We start from the raw sequence: 7,349 nt of genomic DNA on the forward strand, positions 1-7,349 counted from the left end.
GACCCAAATAATTGCATCAGGTCCACTATGGAAGTGCCACGAACCATGATTCGCATTATACTCATTTACATCTATTGTGAACTGAATTGCAATGTATATATCAATGTGATATATACCTCCATTTATATTTGTCAATATTTCACTTGATAGTTGATACCCATGAATTTGGTCAATTGGAGGAAATTCAATCCAAGTTACAGAAAACTAAGTTGTACATTAGGCTCAAGTCATTTTTCAAAATGGATGATTTGTCTACTTAAAATTGTACGAGCATATCTAGGCCTATTCATTTATTATTTTGTGTTAGTGAACGTGTCATTACGAGGTATGGGATTTTGAGTCTTTCTAGCTGCTATTGTTTTATGAAAATATTTACTGTCCTTGCATCAAATGAACAACATTTTATTGGAAAGTAATTCCTGTTAGAGATATTTCTTTCGAGTAATTCCTGCTGGTCAATGGAAGCGTGTTGCATGTCAAAACTTAGTTCATTTTTTTAATACTTTAAATGGGTCCTAGTGGCTGAATATTGCATCAATTGAAAGCATCTTTATGCCAAACTATGTGACCTCTGGTGGTAAACATAAATCTCATTTACTTCACAATTTTAAGTTTGGGACATCATAAAATTGCAAAGGGCAACTTGAAATGGAATCACTTGTAATCAATGACTGAATAGAGCTATTACATGGTATTCTCACCAAATGCCTCTTTACTTTTTTTTTGTTTTGTTTTTCTACTAACAATTTCTTACACTGTGAGGTTGCAAATCATGTTATCTGCAGTAGACTTCTTGCATTTGTCAATGGTGATCGAAGTATTAGATGGGTCCAAGCCTAGTTTCTAGCATCTAATGGATCTTATGGGGACCCAAAACAGATTTACCCAGGGTGGGCGAGCCAATTCCATCCTATCTTCCTGTTTTCTTTGGGACAATAAGAAAAGATCTCTCATGTCTAACTAGTTGGACAACAATTTACGGCCCACCTAGAATACAACTTCCATCCAATCATGTGCATGTGACTTCCCTTATCGTCTGTTGTGTAGTATAGGTTGAAGTGTTTTCAAACGATTTGTTTTGTGGCTACTATGTTGCCTAAGGAGTGCTTTACTTTTATAATCTTAGGTGGTTAAAGATCAGCAAAGCACTTCAGACAGTCTTCATGAAGTTGAGCTTCTTTTGCCATTCATGAAAGATGGACCTGTTGAAGGTGTATTGCCACTTTTGTATGCTTCATGGAGCTTTGCCATAATGTTCATCATGGCTTCATGGAGCTTTGAGTAAAACATTTGTTACTTTTTTCTATTGAGAAATAAACATATGTTACTTGTGTTCTCAACGTGGTGAACAACCCCATGACTAATTGACTATGGTTCTTCAGTTCTAACCTGATATCCTTGAGCTCATGTTGGGTGCTTGCTCCCAACATCTTTATGTATGCCATTTGGGTAAATGCATCCTTAAATTATTAGTTCATATTACATATTTTCATCTCACTTTTGTTTGTCATTTGATGTGGATCATATCTATCTATCTATCTTATTCTAAAAAATATCCTTGCTAATGCGGACTGCAAACAGAAGATTTGTGATTTTGGGCTTGCATGTGTATCATTCAATGATGCACCATCAGCTATTTTCTGGACTATATGTTGCTCTTCCATGTTGTGTTTGATGCCTGTTATTTGCAGCTTCTGACCATGATTGATATATGACCTTTTGGATTTTAATGTGATCAGCTTTTACTTCTCTTATTATGTTATGTACTTGATTGTCTGTTTGATTATGATGTCATGTGTGTTATGCACTTATGCTCATGATCCCATGTCTTATATTTGTATTTAGTTGGAGGATTATGTAGCAACCAGATGGTATCATGCTCCTGAAATCTGTCTCTTTCTTTTCCAAAGCAAGCTGTTTTGTATTTGCTAATCTTAAATATGGATTTATATAATTGGGCATTTGATGGTTTTTTATTCTCATGTATTAGTGATGATCGTTATTGTTTATTCTCATGTATTAGTGATGATCATTATTGTTTATTCTCTTTGAGCCATATGTCGGCTCGAATACTCTTTCAAACCAGCTCTTGCAGGTCTTTCTCATGCTTTTCAATGTTAGTGCTGAAACGGTATATGGCCTAGGTCCGTTTGTGTATTGGAATGGGCTGGTACAGAATACATGGGCTGGTGTGTGTGGGTTTGCAGTTATTCAACATTCACAACTTAGGAGTAAGATTTTCCTATTAATTACATGCTTTTGGGAGTGCATAAATTGGTAATGTTCATTCATATTGTGGGTGTGTGCTTGTGCTTCTGTGGCTGTGTGCAATATTCTACTTCTCTAATGCCCCTCAAAGGAAAAAAGGAAAAAGAAAAAAGAAAAGAAAAGAAACGCAGCCTCTAAGGGAATTTTTCATTATTTCTTTGCTGTTATATTGCAGTTGCTTGAAGCAGCCTGGTGTCTGACTAACATAGCAGCTGGAAAACCAAAACAGAAAACGGCTCTATTGCCTGCATTACCTCTGAATGTCCCTGTAAATTTCTTTATTTACTGCTACGTTTTAATGTCCCTGTTATTTGGTTCTGATTCTCGCTATTTACTCAATCGCTATCTTAACAAGCACCTTTTCATTGTTATGGTTCTTTGAGTTCTGAACTTTTCTGTTTGGGATTCTTACAGTGGAGAAATCCACTTTCATGGAGAATGAAGTGGTTGTAGCAAATCAAGGGAATGGAACAATGAGAAAGACCCAGTTCCAACTTAAATCTGTGGAGAGTTTTTATTTGGGTATCTTTAGCTCTCCAACTTCTGTAAATTCACTGATTTGGTGGTTAGGTTAATTCTATCCTTCCTCGTCTCGCCACTGATCATCCATCTCAATATCCTCATTTCAGCCATGCTTATCCTTAGAACATGTTGTTCCTTAACTGCCTAGCATTTTGTACCATCAAGCATGGCTGGTCCATGAATACTAAAATGAAGAAAAGGAAGGCTGTAAATTAGCAGAAATGTAATTAGCAGGTATTCTCGTATCCTTAACTTGACGGCATAGTGAAATTAATCCAAATATTTCATGATGTGTGTAGAGTTGTTGGTTGACATGAGCTGGTTTTTTGCTGCAGGTAGTTGATTATGGAGTCCATAAGCTTTGGAAATACAATAACGTTGGGGTATTTCATCTATTACCTACCTTGTCAATTCCATGTTGAATAAATTTGCTGGAATTTCAGATTAATTGCTGAAATTTCACCATTACTTCTTACATTTGACAGGTCCATGTATTTTGCCCCAAATCATGAATATTAGATGTTTTTACAATTCTGGAAAACTATTTTCTTACAAAGGTATTTATATTGGAAATAGTCTAAGCCTCCTAACAAATTAAATATAATAGCAAAAATAGTAATTGAAGTAAAGTAAGAAATGGTTCTAGTAGTTCAATGTAATAATATATGCACAAATTCATTGGTGCAAATTTGGGTTCGGTTTTATGCCTTGAAACTTGATTCTTGTAAATGAATCTTGATATGTTGGGATGTGCTTGGCTGCTATGTTTTTGGACATTTGGCAAGCCATCAGCTTGGCTAATATGCTTAAAGATTAACTGCAAGTAAACTAACGTCTTAAGTATTATGTGTTGACAGTTGCAGAGCAAATGAGGAACTACATTCAAATCAGAGAAAACCCATAAAGAACTTCCTTCTCCAATGAGAATTGAGCCCACAGAAACTTAATTTTTATCAAATAGACGCTAATGAGACAGTGAATTTGGATTTAGGTTTTCCAAGCACTATCCTAGCAGAGAGAAAATTGTTTCTTCCATTAAAACAAGTACTCACTAAGGCGAGACAGATATTATGGCCAGAAAATAGATCTTACAACAGCATCAACAGAAATTTCTGCTTTTTTTTTTTCCATAAATACAAGAAAATTTCCAGCACAGCAAGATGTAGTCATACACTCATACTCAGCATAAAGATTCAGCACTAGCAGCAGAATGTTCTGCTTTTCCATATGCAAATAAAATAGAACTGATATATTTCTGCTTCTATATCTTACATGGAGCCACAATCCAGTGTCTGGTACAAGCAGGCAACAGAATGCAAGATGCATGATGTGGACTGCAAGGCCAATTTGAGTGTCATTACCACAAGGTAGCTCTATATAAATCAAACAAATCTGAATGAGGAATGAACACTTATGAAGGTTTCTAGTTTCATGACTTTGTAGTCACACAAGCTACAAGGATAACTCTGCCCATACATGACCTTGGTGCAGTATTGAAACTCACTTCCCTAACGCTCACAACTTTCATGAATAAGATCATCCAAGTTATTCCCAACTATATGAAATTCTATACTGAGCAACACAAAACTAAAATGGTTGTGACACAACATACCTGAAATATAACATTTTCCATTAGCTTTCTTTGTATTTTCATCATTATCTTATAAAAAAAGCATGTCAAAGCTACCTGAAATATCACATTTTCCCCTAGCTTTCTTTGTATTTTCATCATTATCCTGTAAAAGTGCATATCAAAGCCATGATGAAATTACCTCTCTATTCTAAACAAAAAGGGAATAAAACAAATGACAACCAGAAAGATTGTTGTAACCACCATTTGACTTGTACATTTTGGTCCATTTTAGGATGAGACTACCTGATTTTTGAGGTAGAGATCTAAGCATTATTACTAACCAAATGGAAACATTGACTCTTGCTAAGGGTTTGCGTGCGGTATCTCCTTTGGATGATTGAAGAGGACTCAATAATGTTACATGTGACAATAAGTGAGCTATGAAAACAAAATTTCCCTAGAGGAAAATGCTGTTAGGATAATGGTCCATGCAGATCAGTAAATAGTAGTATCGATCCATCTCTCTCACACAAAAAGTAACAGACATGAATTGAAGGGAAAAGGAAAAGCAAGTAAACTAATTCTCACAAATTTAAGTAGTCCAAATTCAGAGGGAAGAATCAGATGATTAATAGAATTAACTGAGATTACCTGGTCATGAAAGCCAAGTTGACTCAACTCAATCATGACACTGTTTAAGGTCTTCTCCTTTTCTTAACCAATAATATTTGGGGAAAGCTAACAGGGAAATTGGTTTAGCTGAAACCACAAAAGAGAAGTGCGAACTTGAAAGGTTGATCCACGGCTTCATAAGTTGATAAATCAGACTACATCTTCCTTTCTTTCTAATGGGTAGGAGAGAAGATTGCACCTTCATAAACTTGAGGCCATCAGCCGTGGAACAATGGTTTTAACTTCAAGAAAATCATACTCAATTTAGAACTTGAGCAAGTATCAACTAGACATGGCTCTAACTTCAAGAAAATCATAGTCCATATCTAATAGGGAATTTAAAGATTGATAGAAATGAAATACACAGTTGCACAATTATGATTGCAGAACTCATAAAAAATACATTAATTTTCAGAAGGAAAGCTACAGGCATTAGGCCATTTGGAGATGCCACCAAAGTTACCTTAGAAGCAAATTTGTTAATACCATGCCTAGCAACGTTGTATGTACTCCAACCTTGGATCGCTTGCACTCCTTCAAATGCTTAGAGTTGCCTTAGACCACACTTGGTCAAACCATAGCTACAAATTCAAAGAATATAAAGAACAAATTAAATATATAGATCGGAATAAAGAAAAATGATACTTACCCAAGCCTAACGTCGAAGAATGCATCAATCTTTCTAATTACATTACCTAAGCCACCCCAAAGGTTTTGAAGAACCTCACCCAAATGGACCAAGAAAACTTCCAATCCACCCTGATGGCTTACAATTTTCATGTTTCAAAGATAGAGAATGCAATCATGGTTGCCTCGCTGAATTTCTAGGTTGCCTCGCTCAATTTCTAGGCTCCCTTGTATAATTTCTACGTCGCCTCACTGAATTCCTAGGTTGCCTCGCTCGATTCCTAAGTTTCTTCACTCAATTCACTGGTTCCCTCGCTCAATTTGTAGTTTGCCTCGCTCAATTCTATGTTTGCCCCGCTGAATTTGTAGGTTCCCTTGCTGAATTCCTAGGTTGCCTCGCTCAATTACTAGGTTCCCTCGCTGAATTTTGAGTTTCCCTTACTGATAATATGAGAGCTACAATTCTAAGAGATCGGAATCTCCGAATAATACATGAAGGAAATCTCCCCAAATGAACATCTCAGTTTAAGCGGGGCAAACATGAAATTGAGAGGGCCAAACATGAAATTTAGTGGGGTAAACTGGAAAATCAGCGGGGCAAATTGCAAATTGAGCAGGGCAAACTTGAAATTGAGCGAGGCAAACTGAAATTTGAGCGGGGCAAACTGGATACTGAGCAGGGCAAGTATGAAATTGAGCGGAGCAAACTAGAAATTGAGCGGAGCAAACATAAAATTGAGCGGGGCAAACATGAAATTTAGTGGGGCAAGCATGAAATTGAGTGGGACAAACTAGAAATTCAGCGGAGGAAACTACAAAATCAGCGGGGCAAACTGAAATTTGAGCAGGGCAAACTAGAAATTCAGCGGGGCAAACTAGAAATTCAGCGGGGCAAACTGGAAACTGTACGTGTAAGCTTACCATAATACACAACTCGATTAAATAATAGAGGACCGATTACTCACGTTCCATAATAGATGAGAATGATAAAGAACTTAAGGAAATAAAGAGGATGCAATGCATTAATTTTTTAAATAAACAACTAGAGAGAGTAAGCTTATATGGATCAAGGCTTCAAAGATACGAATGACTTCATGTAGTGCTTGCTAAATTCAACAATGGTATCTATCATAGAATTGCGTGAGGCAAGCATGGAAATTGAGCAAGGCAAGCATGAAAATTGAATGAGGCAAACTAGAAATGGAGCGAGGGAAGCATGAAAATTCAGCGAGGTAAGCTAGAAATTAAGGGAGGGAACCTATAAATTGAGTGGGGCAAACATGAAATTGAGCGGGGCAAACTTGAATTTTAGCGGGGCAAACATGAAATTTAGCAGGAAAAATCATGAAATTCAGCAGGGCAAAAATGAAATTCGGTGGGGCAAACAGAATTTCACCGGGAGAAACATGAAATTCAGCGGGGCAAACATGAAATTTAGTGGGGGAAACATGAAATTTAGTGGGGGAAACATTAAATTCAGTGGGGGAAACATGAAATTCAGCAGGGCAAACATGAAATTCAGCTGGGCAAACTTGAATTTCTGCAGGGCAAATATGAAATTGAGTGAGGCAAACTGAAAATTGGGCAGGGCCAACCAGAAAATCGGTGGGGCAAATTGGAAATTGAGTGGGGCAAATTAGAAAATCAGCGGGGCAAACTAGAAAATCAACGGGGCAAACTTAACAGA

At 36.8% G+C, this 7,349-nt stretch overlaps 1 long non-coding RNA gene across 2 annotated transcripts; it reads left to right on the forward strand.

The window, feature by feature from the left end:
* The first annotated feature begins 1,896 nt into the window (after positions 1–1,896).
* On the forward strand, positions 1,897–3,606 carry LOC131249972 (uncharacterized). Of its 2 annotated transcripts, XR_009172940.1 has the most exons (5): positions 1,897–2,231; positions 2,444–2,536; positions 2,683–2,790; positions 2,898–3,024; positions 3,126–3,606. It is a non-coding gene; the product is annotated as an uncharacterized LOC131249972 (long non-coding RNA). The 2 variants fall into 2 exon arrangements; XR_009172939.1 differs by lacking the exon at positions 1,897–2,231 and having other exon boundaries at positions 2,264–2,536.
* The last annotated feature ends 3,743 nt before the right edge of the window (positions 3,607–7,349 follow it).

This window comes from Magnolia sinica, chromosome 6 (genome assembly GCF_029962835.1).
Source record: "Magnolia sinica isolate HGM2019 chromosome 6, MsV1, whole genome shotgun sequence".
NCBI lineage: Eukaryota > Viridiplantae > Streptophyta > Magnoliopsida > Magnoliales > Magnoliaceae > Magnolia > Magnolia sinica.